The sequence below is a fragment of the Macrotis lagotis genome, chromosome 8, assembly GCF_037893015.1.
Source record: "Macrotis lagotis isolate mMagLag1 chromosome 8, bilby.v1.9.chrom.fasta, whole genome shotgun sequence".
Taxonomy (NCBI): Eukaryota; Metazoa; Chordata; class Mammalia; order Peramelemorphia; family Peramelidae; genus Macrotis; species Macrotis lagotis.
The window spans coordinates 161,198,453-161,220,550 of NC_133665.1; the positions used below are offsets into that span (position 1 = coordinate 161,198,453).

At 38.1% G+C, this 22,098-nt stretch overlaps 1 protein-coding gene across 15 annotated transcripts in view; it reads left to right on the forward strand.

Annotated features, from left to right (window-relative positions):
- Positions 1-22,098, forward strand: part of FOXP1 (forkhead box P1) — a 671,450-nt gene that overhangs the window by 143,195 nt on the left and 506,157 nt on the right. Inside the window, exon 3 of one of the 15 annotated variants that reach the window (XM_074198735.1) lies at positions 7,013-7,073. The exons of the other annotated variants lie outside the window; for them this stretch is intronic. The gene's annotated coding sequence lies outside the window, so the exon portion shown is untranslated. The remainder of the gene's footprint in view (positions 1-7,012; positions 7,074-22,098) is intronic. 15 annotated transcript variants of the gene reach the window in all.

Consider the following 22,098-nt stretch of genomic DNA (forward strand, 5'->3'; position numbering starts at 1 on the left):
ATGTTTGCCTCAGTTTCCTCATCTGTAAAATGGGTTAGAGAAGGAAAAGGCAAATCACTCCAAGATCTTTGCCAAGAAAACTCCAAATGAGTTTACACAAAATTGGACGCAGTTTGGAACAATAGAAGCAGGACTGTTGTATTAATGTCAATGGATATGACTCTGAAATTTGGGCAGAAAGACAATGTGGACTTATCTGAAATTAAATGTAGGTCATTTATTTTTCATTTCTTTGGGTAGTTCATTTTATACTACTTGGGGTAATATTTTTCAACACCAGTGTTATTTCTCATACTTGTATTCATGAATTTCCACTGTGAAGAATTTGACTGTGATGACCATGAAAGAAATCCCTTTAAGAATATGGTAGAGGGGGCGGCTAGGTGGCATAGTGGATAAAGCACCAGCCCTGGAATCAGGAGTACCTGGGTTCAAATCCGGTCTCAGACACTTAATAATTACCTAGCTGTATGGCCTTGGGCAAGCCACTTAACCCCATTTGCCTTACAAAAACCTAAAAAAAAAAAAAGAATATGGTAGAAGTTCTGTGAAAATAGGTTCCCTGTTCTTTAGTGACTTAGCATTCAATGGACATTCCCAACTCCCTATTTTCAAAGCATGATTGAAGAAGTCCATCTTACTGTTTGTTTAGGCAGGGTTTATTGAGGTCAGTAAGAATAAATAAAATTTGGGTTCAGAAATCATCAACAATATTGCTGGCCTTTTGCCTTCAAGATAACCCAAAATATATTCTTTTCAAAATGGTTTTAAATAATCACTTTAAGTTTATACAAATCAAACTTTACTTTTCACGTTCAATAGTTATGTGAGGAGGATTTGATCCTCTTGTTAGGAAAAAAGGCCCGAGGAAGAAGGGAAGGATTAATGGTTTCAAATAAGATGTGATGAACAATCCAAGTTAACAACTTATACATGAAATATCAGCTTGATGCTGTATGAGATGGCAGTGATATAATATCTCAAAAGTCAGACTTTATAATGGAAACATCAACTCAGCTCAGACTGGAGCAGCTTTGCTTCTGTAGAAATGAAAGTCAGAAGCCCGCTTCTTTATGCTCTAGAAATCATTTTCTCAAGTTTCCTGTTTTGCCAGATTTTTTTTTTTGCGTGCATGCCTATATTTTAGTGCCTTGCGTTTCACAGAGTCAAGTTGACTCCTTTGGAAGTTTGGAAGTATATACTAAATCCACCTTTTCTGACCTCTGCAGTGATTAGACAGTAGTCCCTGCTAAGTGAAGCAGCCACCACTGTTGGATTTGGTTTCCCCTGTTGTTGACTCCATCCTCTAGGCTTGGCATTTTGGGATTGGACTGTTTTGGAAATCCGTTGTCTCTCTGAGTTCTCTTACCTGAAGGCTTTCTTCATTGTTTTATTAATATAGTCAAATTATGTTCATATTTGAATAACTTAATTGGATGAAAACACTTTGAACTGAAAAGAAAAATAGTGGTGTTTATTAAATTATACCTGTATATGCCTGCAGACCTGAAGTGGTAGATTTTGGAAAACAGAGATTTGAGTTCTTTTTTACAGGAGAACCTTCTTTAGCGGGTGTCTTGATGATTGTACTTAGTCATTTTTTTCCCTCAGGTAGTGTTCCGTAAGAAAATCCAATCCACAAAGAAGGAGACTTCAAAAATTGCATCCTTTTAATACTAGAAAAGCTATTGTGACTATGTATTAGAAAACAAGATATGGCTCTTTACCATGTCATATGAAAAGAACAAGAGTCAAAACATCTTGATTTTTTTTTAATGCTAGCAGACTTTATAATCTTGTCAATCTAAGATTAATTCATGTTAATCACTCATTTTATCAAAATGTTATTGGAAGCAATATTTTCCTAAAAACGGGGGTGGGGGGGCTCATTTCTGAGAGCTTTGATGGACTACAATTAGAAAGGAAACTGATTTAATAACTAAAAATTCAGTGTTGACTGCCATACTACCAATTGTGAAATAATTTAATTTGCTATTGGACAGATTTTATTTTGAGTTTAAAAAACAATATTCTGAATTTCTGAAGCATCGTAGGATTTATTTAAAGGGGAAAGCAGCTAGTGATGTACTCATAGATTTACTCATTTCAGCCCCAGAACGGGGATATGTGCTCAAAAAAGCTCTCGTTTGCAAGTCTCTATTTCTGTTTGAAGAAAGTTTAACACTCAAAGCATGATTTTATGAATTTCTGAGAATGCATGTTTCCTTTTTGAGAATGTCTCTGTTGGCAAAGGATAGGTATTATTTAGAAAGACTCCAGAAATTATGGTAGGTTCAGTGCAGGTATTTTCAATATATCCCAAATTCACTTTCGAAAACTTCTTCCTTATAGAAACCATCAGGTCCTTTAAAGTTTTTGAAAATTCTGTCATTTGGAATATTGTCAAGTTTTACAGTATTCTACATTGATCAGATCTATAGCATAGAAAGGGGAGTCTAAGTTTCCAGATATTATGTCGGCTTTTAAGACTTGCCTTTGTTTGTCTGTGTCTTCAGATCTATTGAGTCAACTTATTTTTGGAGAATCTGGAGACCTCAGTAGCAACTTTATGGAGGAAAGATGTCTATGCTTTGGCAACTCATTCAGCATTCTTCTATCCCTACTCTGTAGTTAATGAAAAGAATGAAAATGTTTTTTAAAAAAGTAAACCATTTAGCCAGATTTGGTGGCACACATCTGAAATCCCCTGCTCTGGGGAAGCTGGGACAGATGACTCTTGAGCTTATAAATTTTGAACCATAGTGGCTTAAGAGCTAGCCTTTATATATCACTTTAAAGTTTGCAAAGTATTATAGAACTAATATTTCCTTTTATCCTCACAGCAACTTTGTAAAATAAGTGATATGATTATCTTCATTTGAGGATGTTGAGGGAGACTGAGGTTAATTAATGTATCTAGGGTTAAATAGTAAACAGTAAATGGTAAATACTATTTGAATTTATGTCTTACTTTACTCCAGGTCCAGTGTTCTATTCATTGTACCACCTAGCTAGTTTGGCCAATCTAGTATCTACACCTGGTCTAATACCAATACAGTAAGGCCTTTGGCAAGGTAGGTTGGCACCAGGTTGCCCAAGGAGCTAAAAGACAAAGAATAGAAATGGAGCAGCTTAATATCTTATGCCAGTCCTTTGTTTGGCCAGTATATTTTCAGTCAGAGTGAGATAGGAAGACCCAGCCATCAAAACAACCAAAACTATGACAAAATAGACAAACAAACCAAGCATTTGACTTCGACTTTTGACTTTTTAATACTTTTTCCCTTGCTCTTGGGTATGGTATGGGGGGGAGGGGAGAGCTAATTTTAGAGTAAAGGTTAGGAAAACTTCAAGCATAGTTGAATAAGAGCTCTTGATTTAGAGCCAAGGAGTCCTTGGTTCAAATCCTGCTTTATACATAGCCATGGTCTTCATTAGTAAAATGTGGGGTTCCTCTGCTGCTTCTGCTTATGTGATCACTTACCTCTCAGGGCCTCAGTTTCCTCTTCTGTAAAACGATGAGTTTGGACTAAATGTTTAAGCCCCTTTCTGGTACTAAATAGAACAAATCTCTTAATTCCCTTCAGCCCCAGCCAATCTGCAATCAATCCTTTGCAAATTTCCCATCATGTCCATCTAAAGGGGAGGGATTCATGGCGTTCCAAATGTATTAAGTTACAAACATTGTAAATTGACCTTTTGCTTCCCTTCAAGAATACTTGTGATTTCAGCTGGAAAATAGAGACTCCTGCCTCACCCTCTGCCTCTACTAGTAGGGAACAAAGCTGCAGGAATATGATCCCAAACTGCTGTGTTCTCCAAGGTCACCGGAGAGGGAAATACTGTTTGGAACTGCAGAGGAATAACATTCTAACTCAGGATTTTTACTGCTAAAATGTAAATATTTGCTTTGCAAAGGAATGGACAGCAGAATAGATGATTTGACTAAAATGCTATAAATCATTCCAGGTCTGCTTCAGAAACAGGGCCTCTTTTAGTTTGATCTGTTCATTGTCTTAAACACATATGCAGTAATTCAGAAAGAAGCTTTGGGACTTTTTTTTTCTTCTAAAAAAAGGGGGTGTTTACTTTAAAGAAGAAAGATATTAGGGCTCATCTGAGACACAGGTTCCTGGAACTATGTCTGTCTTTCATTTGCTTATCTGTCCAGCCCCTTATTTATAGAATGGATCTTTTTTTTTTTTTTTTTTTTTTTTTGAGGAGGAGAGGTGTGAATACTAGGTTTAACTCTGAAGCTCATTTGCTAGGGAAAGGCTTGTACTTCTTCACTTTTGAACAGGCTGCTAAGATGCAAGTGATCATTTTTGTGAATTTGGGTAAATCACTGCTTCTCCAGTTTCAGAAATTTGGAAATGAGGCATTGGATTTGGTTGATCATCTCTTGGGTAGACTGGACATATTTGCTTTGGACCTGGGGCCAAGATTGAGAAGGCATAAAAGGATTTGAGTTTCTAAACAAAGGAAAAAGAAAAGCACAACGAGGAAGGGGAGGGATGATAGCATATTGACAAAAAATCAATCTTGGTTTGAACCCAAGCATAGGATCTTACAGGATCTTTAAGAAAGACTCAAACAGAAAATTAAATACATTTAGCTCATATTTAGGATATAATCATAGGAGTGCAGATGCTAAAGGATATCTACTCCATGTATTCCCCCAGTTCATTAGAAGGAAGAGAAAGGGAGAGGAATGACCTCAAACCTCAATTCAGTATTTTACTAGGTGCCTGAGCATGTCTCCTTGGTAAAACAGATGAATAAAGTATAAGAAAGATAATAATTTAGGAAAGGGAAAGCCAGGATATAAAGGGCTTGAAATACGAAACCAGGAGACTTAGTTGAAATAGTTAGCTACTTTGGCTCATTAGAGAGGTGGTACCTACACTTTAGAAGCAAAATCACGGAGGCTACTAAGTGGCAAATGACTTAGAGTGGAAAAAGGCTTGAGGCAAGGAGGCCAGTTTGAAGGCTATTGCAGTAGTCCAGGATAGAGAGCCTGAAGGAAGGCTCTGTCTGTATGAATGAAGAGGAGGGCACATAGATGACCAATGTAGAGTAGAAATGAGGGGATAAATGGCAGGATTTGGCGACAGATTGGATGTGTGGATTGAGTGAAAGTGGGAGAGGTAATAGGCTGGGGTGGATGGAGATACACTCAGTAATAAAAGGAAAGTTCGGAAGGGGAGGAAGGTAGTGATCTCTCTTTGGGATATGCTGATTTTAATATACTATCAACAGCCTGTCAAAGGATGCAAACACCCCTTTCAAATTGACCTGTGTAGGAGCTAGACTTACATAAATTATATAAATCGAAAGAAGGCATAATGGATATATTATCCAACATTTGATCACTTGTGTTTAGAGGTAGATCTAGCTAGTATTGTACACACTTCTAATTGACTGAATACATAGTTTATATTCTGTGTTATTATCTTTTAAATTCAACCCAATTTAAACCTCAGAGGATCCTTTCAGGTCTCTACATGTGTGATCTTGTGGCCAATTATTTCCACTCTTTCATTTTCTAAAGTGACAAAATTAGAGCCTAAATCGATGGAATGATTTGGCTATGGTTGTGTGGTCAGTAGATGCTAAGAATAGTTCAGATCCCCAGGTCTTTTGACTTCTCTGTGTGGGGTAAGAGGCAGAGAAACCAGATTGGACTCTTGGTGCTCTTTTGTTGTGCTCTAAGGCAAAGTCCCACGGTCTCTCTGATCCTTCTCATTTGTCAAATAGGAGTGGTGGACTAGATTTCTGACATCTTTCTTTCCACTGTCCATTCTGTGATAATAAATTTTATCATCTTGTTCCATCCCCATGTGACTTACATAGAATTCCAACTGCAAGACATTGCCCATATACTTGTGGTTATTTTTAATTCCATTCAATAAACAATTCAATTTGTTGTGTATATTATCAATAGGTCATTATTTCAGTCTTTGGGGATAAAAGAGAAAAAAATCCAAATCATCCCTGGCCTCCAGGAGCTTATATTCTAATGGACTTTGGGGCAGGGAGATAAGGTCAACCTAATTAAACTGTACATATGTGTATGTGTGTGTGTGTGTGTGTGTGTTTATTTTTAATGTCATATGTAGAAAAAGTAAGTCTAAAACCATTTTAAGGGAGGAGATAGTTTTAAGGGCTCATCATTTTAGAGTTTTCAAAGGTAACATATTTGAAATTGCATCCACATCTTTGCAGGTACTGATATTGGTACTATCTTTCACCACAGAGATGCATCTGCCTCCCTGCATCATAGGTGCAAATCTTCATAAAAGACCGAGGTTTTTTTTTCCCTTTGGAAGGATATACTCTAGGAAGTTTTTGTTCTGCTTATAGAATTATGAACCCCAAGATGGGTTGCGGTTAGCCCATACATTTTTATTTTGGAATTGGTTCATTCCTTCTCAAGATGTGTTCTCTCCATTTGTGAGCTCCTGTGCATTTTAATATTCCCTTCAAACGAGCCACAGCTTCTTTTCATGTACATGCTCAGTGTCCTGCATTCTTTTTTTTTTAAGGGGAAAGCCACTTGATGCTATCCTCCTCCCCTTTTTTGAAAATCCTATGCAATATTGATGGTATCTCATCACAGCTGTGCCTTATACTATCTCATCCTGAGCATTTTCAAACTACTGGTTTTTGAATTACTGTATTGTACATCAGGTTAAATTGGATTTAATTGGCTTTGTGTTTTGTCTTTTTGTTTCAGTGAAAGAATTATTAGTGATGGAGGCAAGGGATCAAAAAAAAAGCAACTTAAAAAACTGAAGCTTCATCATTTAAAACCCATAGAACAACTCCTTAAGATACCCTTTCTTCCAGAGTCCTTTATCTTTCTTCTCAAGCTTTCTTGCATGTTGAGGTTTATCTTTGCTTTCATGTGTAGGAGACTCATGCTTAACATTGAGCCCATTTGAATTGCAAGTCATAGGGCTTTGACAATCCTTTTCGAAAGGGACTGATCTGTTAACATCTCGCTCTTTAGATCTGGCAGACAGGAGGTTCGTCCATACAAAGAAGCGCTCCCAGTCGTTCTTGCCAGACCAGTAAGTGAATGATTTCAAGCCTGGTGGGCAATACTCGTGTCCATGCGTAACCCAGACAGACCACAGTAGTAGGCAGCTGCATGTAATTTTGAACTTCACTCATTGAACTGTAATAAAACAATATAAGCACTGCTTGGGGGAAAGATTGGATGCAGTTATCCTTACACAAGGCTCGGGCATATGAAGGCAGTGCTGGCTGACAAGAGGATTTGGAGATTTGATTTTGATTGAATTGCAGAATTGAACAGGCCAGGAATGTCAGCGGAAGGCTAAGTGCCTGTAGTGCCATAAAGTTTTATTCATGTGAGGCTTTCCAATATAAAGTAGATGGATTATTGGAAAAGGTGTCAAGGGACACGAGTTGGAAGGGCCCAATACATAAAATGTGGGCAGAAGGGTAAAATGACTTCTTGCTTAGTCTGTAATTAGGTCTCAAAAAGAATTTTTCCTCAGATTGTTTATTATATAATCTTTGAAAAATTAACAAATGGTAACATTAGAGGAATCAATTTTCCTCATTGTGCTTCTTCAAGAGCATCTGAACTTCTCTTGAAATCAGCCTAGAGCTTCCCTGCTACCGTATCTCAATCTTAATCAAGGATCAGTTTGCTAAATTGAATCAAATTAGCATAGGGCAATGTTCTTTTTTTTTCTCTTTATTTTTTTCCCCTAAAGACTACAATATAGTCTATGACTGACTGTTCAGTAGAGACTGAAAACTACTATGTTCAAAAACAAGAGAGGGACAAATCCAACACATTGACTTCTTTCATAGCTCAGTTAACGCATATATAATGGTAGTCCCATTTGTATAGGCCAGCTGATAGCAGCATTTCTATGCTTATTGGAGACAACTTTATTCCTTGGACATGAGTAGAAAGGAGGAACAGTGGGAAAGGTTGCTGAAGATTGGCTTGGGGAAAGCAGAAGGGTCGCTATCACTTTTGTTGTCTGCATTTTATCCATTTACAGTATTCTGCCTCAACTGTCCATCAGAACACATTCTGAATCACTGGCATAGCTGCAAAGAGCTAGCTGCTCGTATTTTTTGTTTTTAATACCTGTCTTGAGAATTTCAAAATAAAATTGTTCCAAGCACAACATTGTTTTTTCCTTCTAGAATAGATTGACTAATTATATTTTGAACATATATTTGTGATTATGCATATATATATATATATACATTTTTGTACTATATACACATATATACACATATATGTGTGTGTTTTTTCTTTTTCCCCCACTTGCCTTTAAAAAATTGTTTCAAATGTGTTTATTGACAAAAAGGTTTTGTGAGATTAAAGAGACTAGAAAGGGTTTTAAAAATATCTGAAACCTTATTATTGTTTTAAAACCTTTCCCTTCCTTTTAGTTCTGAATTTGTAAACACTTTGGACAAGAAATGTTATGTCCTGTCATTGTAGTTACCCTCTGGGATTTAGAAAACTTTAATTTATCCCATGCTTCATACAGCAATATGTTTCAGTTTATTTAGTTATACTTTATTATTGTTTAGTTCTTCCAAAAATAAACTCTATGAATATTAATCTAATCAAATAGCAACTCATTTACAAGGGAGCTCTTGGAGATTAAAAAAAAAAAAGAAGAGTCCTCAAATTAAGTATGGTCAGATTGTATCATCACTAAGAAACCCCCTTCATTTATTTTATAAGGTTCCCCCACCACCACCCTTTTGGATATAAAAAGAAAATTGAATCTGGGGATTAGATAGCTGTCATTTGTGGAGTGATCCCTGAATTTGGATCAGAAAAGAAAGGAAGGGATCAAATAGGAAAAGGGAGAAGAAATATTTAGAAATGCTAGAAAGAAACTAGCCCTGCTTTGGAAACAGGTTGGTTATTGTGTACCTGGAACTCTTGTTCTCCATCCTCTTCATCAGAACTCTCTTCAGCGAAGCTTTTAAGTAGATATATGATACAATGTCACCGTCCATCTGTCCAACCGACTGTTGGTGCATTTGTAAAAAGCACCTTCTGAAAAAAAATGCTTTAAAATCTCATTCTACTTCAAATCTCTTTAACCCATTAGAATACTGAAGTTTACACTAAATTTTGAAACAAAAAAACACAAATCTGATTTTCTTGACCAAAGCCCATCTCCATTTCAAGTGTTTGTGTTTACCAAGTCTGCTGTTCCTCCCAGAAATCAGTAAATGACTCTGAGTGGCATTGCAGGATATTGTTTCATTAACATTTCCATGGAGCTATCATAAATTGGCAGGAACTCAGTTCTGACCTAAAAAGCAATTTTGATTTAGGTCTGGTCACAACATGTATTTTTTTTTCTTTGATCTCTCTGTAGTCAAGGTTTGACATTAGCTAACAAACTCTGCATGCCGCCTGCCTTTATTAAGTTGTACAGTTGTGAGTGTGATGTGCAAAAACATGTACTGGCAATACCATGTTAAAGATTGCTAAGCAGGTTTTCTAAAGATTAATACTCAGCAATTATTCTCTGAAATTGTGGAAATAGCCACTTGAATTGGGGGCCCAGACCCAAGCTGTTGCTGGGAAGACTTTGGAGAAAAACTAGGCCATCTCTGAGCCATTGCACTCAAGTTAGTGTGACGTGAGCATTGATGAAGAGCTCTTTGAAGAGAAGCCATAAAAAGTGTGTTTGGGGGGGCAAAGTACCATGCTTACCTGTTTTGAGACTTCAATCTTATCCTTAAAGATATGACCATCTTCCTAGCCCTGAGAAAAAAGTCCCAATGTTATGTGCTGGTATTAATTTTTTGCAATATTAATTGAGTTGTAAAAGTGTTGACATTTAATTTTGCTCTCTCCCCATTTAATATAGCAGTGGAAGCTATTAGAAAAATGAAAACAATTCTTGATTTTGTAAATCCTGTCGGCCAGTGTCATCTGAATGGAAGATATGTGTCAGTCATTCATTAAGTTAGCTCCTTGTAGGAGAGTCTGCTGGAATTGGAGTCTGTAGACCTGGGTTTTCTTCTTGCCTCTTCTGTATGTCCTGGCTTTAGTTTCCTAAACTCTAAAATAGAGGATAATGGTATTTTGGGTACCTATTTCTACAGAGGTGTTGTGAAGTGCAAACCAGATTAGAGTCCTCTGCAAAATTCCAATTGCTTGGTGAATGGCTGGGGTTATTAGTATATTGCTCTTTGACTCTCAACGGCTGCTTTGCTGATCACATTGATTTGAAGGAAGTTTCTTCATTGAGAAGTACTAGAAGAAAGGACATCACTGAGCACAAGTTCAAATGCGTACAGAATAAGAACTGAACAAGGAATCATAAAGCTGAATTCTGTCATTGATTCCCTGTATGGCCATGGGCAAGTCAATTGACTCAGCCAGCATACTTTGAGTCTATTCTTCGCACAGGGGAAAGAGTGTTGGATATAGATGGATGCCTAGTAAATGTTGTTGCATATTTATTTGAGACAATACCTACTCTCACTGAGTTTATGCACTGTTAAAATTCTCTGAGCCTCAGTTTACTTAACTGGAAATGTGGATTATTATACTTGTACAGTCTGTGTGGTTACTGTTAGGAGTAAATATGGAAATGTATAAGATCATAGAACCCTAAAGTATTATAGAAATGAGTTACTATAAGTCTCAGAAAAATAAGCCCACATTAAGGAAAATAGCAAAAATAGTAATGCATGTGGATTTCTCAGGGATCCTAGAAGTGCATGCATATGATACTTTGGCTTTGATGTAATGAATGTTTTTTTTCCCATGAACTTGAAATGGAAGGGAAAAAGTCTATAGCTTCCAAACCTCCTTTCCCCACTTCCTCCAACACTATTGGGGGTAAATGGCTTGCTAAAAATACAAGCAGATTGAGTTACTTGCCAAGCTTTCTAGAAATGGAACATTGGTACAGACTCAGTTTGATGGGTATACTTAATGGGTTGCATTCTTATAGAGTTGGCTTTGAGGCCCTTCAGGAAGTTTGCTGATCAAAGCTACTGTTGGCAAAGCTGCTTTCACCTCCCAAATTTGACTCAGTAGCAAGAGATTATCAGACCGTCCTCCAGGATGCAACATGATTCTGATAGCAAGTCACTCTGGGGTCAGATTGCTGCCCATCTGAATCCCTCCCTTCCTTAGTTTGCTCATCTGTTAAAAGAACATTAATAGTATTTGTCAACTCAGAAGAGCTCTGTGAAGCAGCTCATTAATGTTTGTATTACCCTTTGGAGTTGAAAAGAACCCTGTAATATTATGACTGCTAATAACAAGTGTTAAGGATTAACAGTATGGGTGTCTGTGATGGTGTCTGTGACTGTGTACATATATATCATATGTATATATATATATATATATATATATATATATACATATGTACGTGTGTGTCTATATATAGGTACATATATATATATAAATGACATGATTTCTAAAAAGTAAAACTTGACCCTCTCATAATGGATAATGCCTTTAATGATTAAACTTTCTCAAAACTATGTGTCACATGCAAACAATGCAACACTCTGAGAAGTATACTCACTAGTGAATTACAAGGCGTATAATTTTGTCTTTAATTTCTTACAAGTGAATTGTAAGAACATGACTTCATAGCAACCTCTGAGACATTACAGCTTTTTAATAATACTTTGCTGCTACATGTAATGCTTCATTTTTGCTTTTATTAATTCAGCCTTTTTTTTGTATGTGTGGCAGTGGGGGCCCCAGGCACCCCAAGGTCTGTCTCCTGCCCCACCCTACCCCGCCTCAGGGAAATGTGTGCCAAATAGACTCTCACCTCCCCAAGGCAGGGACTCCAAGATCATGTCCTGTCTGAATACAGTTTATGAGCATTTCACCCACTCCTTCATCCTGGAACATGATTTTCCCTGCTCATTACCCTCTCTTCTTCCCCTGCCCTTGCCAACAATGCATTCTCTTACCTAACTCTTCAGCCAAGGAGCCTCATCTTCTCATCTGAGCCCATGTTACCTGTTTCAAACAAACAAACAAATGAAAAAAAAACAGGGGATGTTCCTGAGCAGAATACTCACAGAAGTCAAGAGTTCTTAGTCTAAAAAGTGCTCATTGGTTTCTAGGACTTTCCCTAAGGAGGGGAAGAATCACTGTCCCCAAAATCTGGAAGATTCACTTCTATAGGTTAGCTGATACTGGTGCAGTTTGTTTTATTCACATTAACTCAGAAGGTGATGAAAACACTACCATTAGCACACATTGAGAACAGTGCCTTAGTAGGCTCTCAAAGAGGATCATTTTGTTTTAAATTATTATCCAGCTGCTGTACTTTATCCCCAGAAATATTGCTTTTTCCAAGTGGAGCAGGAAGAGTTATTTACTTTAGATTAAAGTCACCAACTTTCACTTTTTAATTCTCTTCCACCCATCCCATCCTGTATTTTAAACAGCTATCAGTTAAAGAGACCAGAAACTAAGGGTATTGGGGGGGGGGGTCTTGAGTGAATCTGAGTCCCTCTTCTTTCTTTAGTAGCCCCGTTTTAAATTTGACCACTTAGCTGATCGAGGAAGAGCCTGCACTTTTTGCAGCTTTGGGAGCACGTTTGTGGGCCGGCCCATAATAATACAATTATGAAGGTTAACAGGAAAAAGCGGGGTCCAGGAGTGATTCCAGGCAGCTGGCAGTCCTGGTGAATTGGAAGCACACCACCAATGAAAACTGCAGCGAGAAGCAAATTAAACCTCCTATCTGCCATCTCACTCTCTTTTCTCCTCTTTCCTGTTTGGACTTGAAAGGTGACTGGAGCCAAGGCAGTGACAGTTGACGGAAGTGCTGCAAGGAGAGAGTATTTATTTACAGTGAATCGCGGTGATGCTTGTTCAGGATGCGGTTTCACGCAGGATGTTCTGTCCCCACCCCCGGTTTGATCATTTCTCCCAAAAAAAAAAAAAGGGAAAAAAACCCCTGATTGTTTGAGGCCACAGCTTATACTGGGAGAAATGCTGTACAACATGCCCAGACTTGGAAGCCTCTCCTAATGCATCAGCAAAGGAAGTTCCTGTATTGGATATAGAGGCAAATACTTAGGGCTAGCTTAGATCCAGATGTGTGATGTGCTAACCCTACAATAATCTGTAGACATTCAAAATCGGGAAGTAGTCTGACAAGCTCCCCAGCAGGCTGTGGTTCAGGAAGGCCATTGAGCCTGTGAATGATGGGGGAATGTCTTGGACACTGGTTTTTCAAAAATCACTAAATGAGTGTTAAGAATTTCCTTATTCTAAATATTAGATGGAAGAGAAAAATTCTCTTAAAACAAACTCCCCCAAACCACGGATGGTGGTCATGTGTCAATGCTCAGCTGTTGGAAGAAAGCGTATTAGAAGGTTCATTGTTGTAGGTATGTGTCTTTGAGAATATGGTTTCTTGTCTCCTCAGACACCAATCTGAGACCCTGGAGGGAAGGAGCTTTCTGACTTGGCTATTTGTATCCTCAGCACTGAGTTCTACATATAGTAAGCATCTCGTAAATAGTTTTCTGTTTATCTTCATTTGACTGTGAAGGTGACTTATTGGGGAAGGGCTAGGCTGCATCCAACAAACAAGAACTCATTAAGCTCCCACTATAGGCCAGCCACTGGGTCAGTACTTGCAAGGGGGGTGAGGGAGCAACCAATACATTCAAACCATAGAACATAAAAATAAAGGGAAGAAAACCACATCCATACAGTGAAACCTTCTGATAAAATATGTATGTTGTTGTGATAATATAGTATGTTGTTGTGGTTAAACACAAGGGTGTTGGGGGGGGCACTAACATGTTGGGTAATTATGAAGGCCTTCATGGAGAATATTGTGCTTGAGCTGCCTCTTAAGGCAAAGAGCAGATCCCCAAGGCAGTGGCAAGGAGAGAAGGCATCCAGGAGTTTGGAATGACCATTACAAAGGTGTGGAGGTGAGAGATGGAGAGGTATATAGTGGGAAAACAGACAAGGTAAGTTAGATTGGATTACAGAGTATGGAAGGGGAGAAAAGGACAAAGCATCTAATAGGATAGAGTAGGGCTTGGTCATATAAAACTTTAAACAGAGGAACTGATATTTTATCCCAGGGACAATAGAAAATTTGCATTTGCTTGACTAGAGGAGTGATGTGGTCATATCCTCATTTATGGAGAATTATTTTGGCAATTCATCTTAACAACTCAATAGACATTTATTAAGCAGCAACTTCATGCAAAAGCAGTTGACAAGGAGGTGGGAAAGACTTAGATAAAAATGAAAGGTGTTTGTATTTTCCAAGCTATCATTTTGGGCCTGTATCTCTAATTGGCCGATTTCTTAGAAATGGTCAGTAGTTTTTCCTATGTGGCATGAAAATTTAAGAAATGTCTCTTTGCCCTGGATGGAGTAACACACTGTGAGAAAAGAGGGCATGCTTTAGTACATATGCTTAGACTCTTTTTTTGGTGAAAGGATCTTTCCCTTTGGATTGTGAACTCAAGAGATAGCACCTGTCTTTTTTCCCCTCAACTCTTTTTTGCATAATTCCTGGCCCAGAAGAGACATTTCATGAATGTTTCTTGACTGACCTAAGGTTTACACAGCACTTTACATGTCTTACTTTATCTTTACAACACCATAGTGTTGTCACTTCTCCTATTCCCAAGTTACAGTTGAGGAAACTGAGAGCTTAATTGACTTGTCTGTGTCCTCAGGATTCAAATGGAGATTCTCCAAACCCTGGATCTTAGGCTTATCAAAAAATCAAGACTTTCTATTTTGTTTTGTTTTCATTAGTGAAGAGGAATTTGTTGCCCATGTGCATTTAAGTAAATGTTGTTAGATGCAGGTAATAGAGGAAAGCTTTCAATATGAGATCACTTAATTTCTCAAAGGAATGTGGAAGATAGGGGGATGGGAAAACTGTTGTACCCCTGAGGGAAAGCTAGGGTAAGATGTAAGAAGTTCAGAAAGAAGGCAGGATTGCCTAGAACTGAAGGTATTTGGGTTATTGCCCAGTAGATGAAACGAGTATTGTGTAACCAGCGGTAGGCAGCTTTGAAGGTCACAATCAAAGGTTAGCATCATAGTGGTATGGTTGATATAATGGGCCTGAAGTTAGGAAGACTTGAGTTCAAATTTGGCCTCGGATTATTTAGCTGTGTGACCCTGGGTAAGGCATTGACTCTGTTGGCCTCAGTTTCCTCATGTGTAAAATAGGGATAATATCATTTACCTCATGGGATTGTTGTAATGATCAAATAAGATAATAAATGTAAAGCATTTAACACAATGAGTGCTACGGAGAAAGCATTCTTCTTGTCATTCTCTCCTAAGCTTGAGGTTGATTGGACAGAGCAAATCACTTGCTGAAATGGAGAGACTGATTTCAGTTGTAGGCTAAGGTGAGAGGCAGGACGGGTAATGGGAGAAAAGGGAGAGTAGAGAGAAATAGGAAAGTTTGATCAGGAAGGAAACTGCCATCTCATTCGATCAACAAACATTGAGTGGCTTCAACTGTGACAGACACTATGCTGGATCCTAGGTAGGCAAAGACAAAATGAAACTAGTCCTCATCTTCTATTGGGGGGAAACAATGTGCATATAGAAGAGTAAAATTTTTAAAATAATGGATATATTACACACACACAGAGATTATTTAGGGTTATTTATTGGAGTGGAGAGTAATAGCAGTTGAATAGGATCAATAGAGTTAGACATAGAACAGCTATTGGGAATTATCGCGGAGAAGAAAGAAACGGGATTTGTGATTGGGCAATAATAACAGCAATGGCAACAGAATTAATATAGTTACACTTGGTGTCAGACACCATTAAGTGCTTTTAGAAATATTATCCTATTCGATCTTCACAACAATTCTCAGAGATGAGTGTTATTATACCCATTGATCAGCTGCAGAAACTGAGGTAAGCAAAGGGCATATAGATGGCGAGAGGTCTGAGATTCACTTCAACTCTTCCTGCCACGAGAACCGGAACTCAGTGCACTTGGCATCCTTGTTGCTCAAGTGACCCCCAATTATTTGCTAGAGAAGGGGAAAGAAAAATGATTTCTTGAGCAATGTGTTACAGGAGTTATGGTACAAAAGATTGGAGACACTTGGGTTTGTGACTTGAAAGATACTCTTTAAAAGTACCAAATGGAAACTCTGAATAAGATGAAAAACTTCCTTGGAAAATACAGTACATACTTTTTATGTGGCTATCTCTGGAAACTACTTTGTAAATCTTAAAATACAATGTAAATTGGGAGTATTAACACTAAGAATTTACATATAAAGGTTTTACTTAACTTTGCATTGGTTGGTTGTGAAGGATGAACTTTAAAAATGCTGAATTAAACTTTTGGTAACCGTCTGCTAATGACTGTAGAACCCTAAAGAGTATGTGTGCACATGGCTGTTTGTCTTCAAAAAAAAAAAAAAGATATATTAATGATGAAGGGATGGTTTGTTGATTCCTTTCTTAACTTGTAGCCTTTTTTGGAATCATAGAATTAGAACTGGGAGAGATTGGAGAAATTATCAAATCTAGAGGTCCCACATTTTATATACAAGGAAACTGATTTTCAGCATGTTTCTGTGATTGGCTAACTGCTGCCAGAGCTGATCCTAATTCTCAACTGAGCCTTCCTCTCATTTGCTCCCCTGCATCTTTCAGATTATTTTTCTGTAGTTTGATGTGAGCTATTAATCCTTGTAGGCATTATTAAACAATATTTCAAATTTTAGATTTAAAATAAGTAGAAAATAGAACAAAATTTGGAGAGGAGAGCACCTTGGACAATACATTTCCTTGTTCATAAAAGGGATGAGTTTAACTAGATCAAGGATTCCTAACTTTTTTTTAATGTCAGAGACCCCTTTGACAGTGGGTGAAGACTATTGATCTCTTCTCACAATGTTTTTGTTCATAAAATAAAATACAAAGAAGACATAGTATATTGAAATAAAGTGATCTGATTTTTTTAATATTCATGAACTCAAGATTACTGTATACTATATGATCTTTAAAATCCCTTCTAATTTTTGATCTATAGCAATAACTTTTATAAAAAGGATTTTAGTTAGATAGTAATAACCAAACATTTTTGACTGCCTACTGTGTGCCTTATGAATAGGGTAATAGTCATTCCTTAAAGAGTAAAACACCAGTTGAGGATAGGGACTATTGCATTTCTGTCTTTGTATCATTGCCATCTTGACCACTTAGTCAATACTTCATAAATATATGTTGTTGATTCATTAATCCCTACTTTTTATTAGATGCTACTTTGATTTTAATCCTCAGAATGTCAAATGTTTTTGTTCTCCAGTGTTTTCCTCTTCCCTCAAATATTTTTTTCAGGCTAGGGATAAAGGTATTGATGAAGCCTGGGTCTCCACTATTTGCAGCTTTTAATTACATCATTGCTGTCTCTGGGTCTTTTCTACAGCTCCCACATTGTGTGGTAGACACAGTGAAATGTTTTTTAGGAACCTATAAAAGCCAGTAATTTGCATCCAGAGGCCATGGTTGTAGTCAGCACTCAGGCAACCGAAACAACTGCCTCGATAACTTTATAGCCTGGCCCTGTTCTGTGTTCTGTCTGGTGGAGCATGCCAGCTCTCAGCAGCCTCAAAAAAATGGGGCCAGGGCTAGCTCCGTTATTGGGTGCCTCCCTCAGATACTGTCATCTAGTACATGTGCAATTTAATAAAGTAATGAACGGAAAGATGTGTGGAGCACTGGGACCTCCTCTCTGCCTTTCAAATTGTATATTCTGAGAGCACATTACAACTCCAGCCTGCACACTTTCCAATATATGAGTCTGAGACTTCCCCAGACTTCTCCAGTCCTTCCACCTTCTCAGGTCTACCTTGACCTTCAGAACTTTCAAGGGGGTTAGGGGTAGTGAGAAGATGGGGAGATGATGAATGTATTCAGCAATTTTATTCATTCCAAGTAAATCTTTCTATCTTTCTTTTTAGCTAGCTATAGCTGACATAAAAATAATCTGGGCCTGAATTGACATTCTCTGTGCAAGAAAACAGGAGAGCAAAAAAGCAATATGTTAAAATGCTTGTATCTATGGAGACTGTGTTTTTTTTTTCCTAATTAGACTGAAGCTTTCCCCAAATTATGTAATTCTGTTTGTGGTATGGTCTTACCAAGTCTTGTGTTTGATAAAGAAGGATCCCGCCTAAAACATTTCTGAGAAGATAAATATATAAAATATATACACACATATGTATGTATATATACATGTATATGTATATGCATGTATATACATATGTGTATATTTGCCTCTATTGATCTTTTTGTCTATCTCTCTCATCTATTTGTCTGTTTATCTTTCTTTCTATCTGCCTATCTTAGACTGATGTACTGTCTGTCTAAACATCTGTCTGTTCATCCATCCATATCTATCTATCTATCTATCTATCTATCTATCTATCTATCTATCTATCTATCTATCATCCTGAAAACTCAGTTGAGGATGGACTCCTCATTTTCAGAATGAAATCATGTTAAGTAAGTGGGGGGGGGGACCTGTAAAAAGGGGCTTGAAGTTGCAATCTTTACTGTGTCAAAATGTTAAATCCCTTTGTTGGGGAAAGGCACCTTTGCTGATGTCGGCTAAGATGTGGAGTTAACAGAGATAATGGAGCTCACAGGTACTGATACTGTGGCAGGATGCTTTTAAAGGTAGATAAATAATAGAAAATAGGAACAGTCTTGCTGTTTCACATTTTAAAAAGTAACCCCAAACACAAGCTCTTTCAAGTCAATGAAACTAATTTTTTAAATGAGCTAAAAGTAGTTGCTTTGAAAAAAGAAGGCAAGAAATATCATTGCACCTTCTTCTTTCCTAATTTATATCCCATCGAAGGTAAATAGACTATGTGTAAATTTTCCTTACAGCAAATAGAACCTTGATTTTTTTTGGCCAAGATCACAATTTATGTTATGACTCTCTTAGATGTTCTGTAAGCCGAACAGAGCTCAGTAACCGCACTGAGGCACTCATTGTACGCCTTGAAAAACTGTCATTTGGTTTTTTTTAATCTGCTGGCTTTTCTTTCCCCCTCTTAACTGAGGGCCCTAGGAACTTCTGGCTTCCCTTGTATTGCATCTCTCATAAATAGGCTTTGCCCACCGTAGGATATCCTTCCTTTCTCATGCTTCCTTCCGTGCAGCAGGGGACCCCTTCTCTCTGGGGAACTTTAGCCCCCTCCTCCCTCTGACCTCTTCTTTGTGGGCTCAGCCCTGCAGAGCGGGCAGCTGCCTCAGGCCCTTGGAAACCCAAGTCTTCTCTCCTCCCTTTCCCTCTTCCCCCCACTCCCCTAATAATTCTACTCCTACATTTTGCATTGTGCCCACTCCTGGAGAGGATGCATAGAGGAACCAGGAGAGAGAGAGAGAGAAAGATGCCAGTGACAGAGTTTTCCTTGGTTGCACCTTCAAGATCTGAAACGAGTTTGGGGGGAAATGAGAAGAGTACTGGGTTTGGAGGCAGAGGGTCTGGGTGAAGTTCCCAGCTTTGCTACTTGCTACCTGTGTCCCTTGGGTAAGTCATTGATGTGCCTGTGCCTCAGCTTCCTTAGCTGTAAAATGATAGATTTGTACTATCAAGTTTAATTTCATAGCTGTTTCTTGTGAATTAAGCTTTTTTTTTTACACTTGCCAGTCTACTCTCAGAGAGTTCCTGGGCCCTTATTGCTACTTGTGTACTCCAGAGTTCAGTGTGAACTGTTCTGGAAATTGGGAAATTCATACATGGAAAAAGGGTAAGATTGAAGAACTCACCAGGCTGGGACAAAGGAGGAAAAATGTGGTGCAAACCACAGTTCTTAAAAAAAAATCAGCTGCTCTTCCTGCTATTGCTGGGGCTAATGTCTGTGACAGTAGGGCCAGTGAGTAGAACCATTGGCCTTGAAGAGAAACCTGGCTTCTAATCCTGCCTCTGTTTTCTGATGGGGGGGGCGGGGAGGTGGGAGGAAGAAGGGAGAAGCAAATCAGAATCACAGTTATAAACATAGAATACTGAAGTTTTCCATCTTTGTAGAACTACTTTTAACTTCTGGCCACTAGAAGAGAGGTATATTATGTTCTAGGAAATTAATATCTAACTTTCTGAAAAAACTTGTAAAATTAAAATTATATGAGAGATTCTGTGATTGGTAGTCTCATCAAGTTTCCTTCATCACTATGTCATATCCACTAATACCAATGAGAACTAGAAATCTAGGTTATACATTGAAAGTTAAACTATCTATCCAAGGGATGATTTGAGACTTCAGTAACACATAAATGCTTCAGATTCCTTGAGGATTCTAACAGGAGATGAGAGGCAGCACCACAGAGTGGATAGATAACCCTTAGAGACAGAATTCAAGCCTCACCTCCAAAATCTCCTAGATTACTTAGCCTCCCTTCCTTAGCCTTGGGCAGATCAGACTTTAAGAGGAGATGGTTATTATCAACACCTGGGAGTTTTCTATGGCAGGAAAACCAGAAATCTAGTCCATAAATTTCTCTTTATAAGGATCTATGCATAATAACTGCCATCAGCAGCAGCAGCAGTAATAATAACAGCAGCAGAAACAACAATAATTTGTGTTCCACCTCAACTGGAACTGCTTTCCCCAACCCTCTCTTAAACTTACATGTTGCATCCCATGAATATGACTGATGACTTGTCTTCTCAGGATTCTAGCAATACCTAGGAGGAGTTAGGTAGTGTTCTTTAATATTATTACTCACAAGCCCCCACTGATATACCAGCCAGCCAGTCAAGTTTAGACTTGAAATGAGAGAAGGGAAGACAAGGGAAGGGAATGAACATTTAAAGAGCACTTACTATGGCACTGATCATGATAAGGATTTTATTTTTTACAAATAATCATCTCATTTGATATTCATGACAACCATATGAGAACTATATATTCACTAAAGTTGAATAATCTTGCTTCAAAACATCCCCCCACAGACATGAGACAGGTTTTGTTTCAAGGATGTCTAGAATTTACGGTTACATGGGTTACGTTTTAAAATACAAATGACTGGGGGGGGGTAGACTCTGAACTCTTGATTTCTGGAAGTCCATTTCTCACTTTGTGAGCTTCTCCTGAAGTTTCCCTTAGGTAGACATATCTGTTGAGTTTTTCATACAATCCCAAAGCTTACAATGTCATTGGTTAAAAATGGGGAAGGGGAGATAGACTTTCCCCCAAAATCTTCACCACTGGAATGTCTTGCAATTACAATGTGTGATTCTGAACTGACTTGTTTTACCCAAGCTCCACACTATGTGATCAACCATAAGAAATACATTTTCTCCTTGGCCACCTGCTTTCATCCAGTTGCCCAAAAAGCACTTCATCCCTTCGAGTGATTGTGCAAACACACCTTTTATTGATTGCTTCAGGAGAGACATCTGGGTTTATGTTCACAACTGGGTTAGGTTTGCTGTGCACTTTTCTTATGTTATTTTAGTTGATTCTCACAACAACATCATGAGTCTCTTATTATGCCCATTTTACAGATGAGGAAACTGAGATTGAGGGAAGGTAAAATAATTTATACCAGGTTATAAAAATAGTAAAACTGAGATAGGTTTCAAATTCCTTCCTTCTTGATTTCCAAGTGCAGGATTTTAATCACTGTACTGCTTACCGCCCTTATAAATGTGACATAGAAAAGAACTGACTTTAGGGTCAGGGTTTAGGAATTGCTTCTGACACAAAGCCACCAAGCCTCATAGGGCCCTGGACTATAAATGACAGGTGATTGACTGATTGGCATTGACAGAAGCAGTATCCCCCTAATAGTTCCTCTACCTTAATTTTCTCACCCTTAAAATGAGAAGGTTGGACTGGAGGGTCCAGCTCTAAGCCTTGGATGCTACAGTCCTAAGAGACCTAAGTTTCCTGTTCACATACTTATTACTGTTGATTTTTTGCCATTATCCTCCAGCCATATTTTAACTTTAATATAGCTAACTTTTTCCCCCTGAATACCTGGAAATCTGTCCTGATGAGGCATGTCTATCATGGGTCTCTGCTTCAATTCCACCATTATTATGATTGA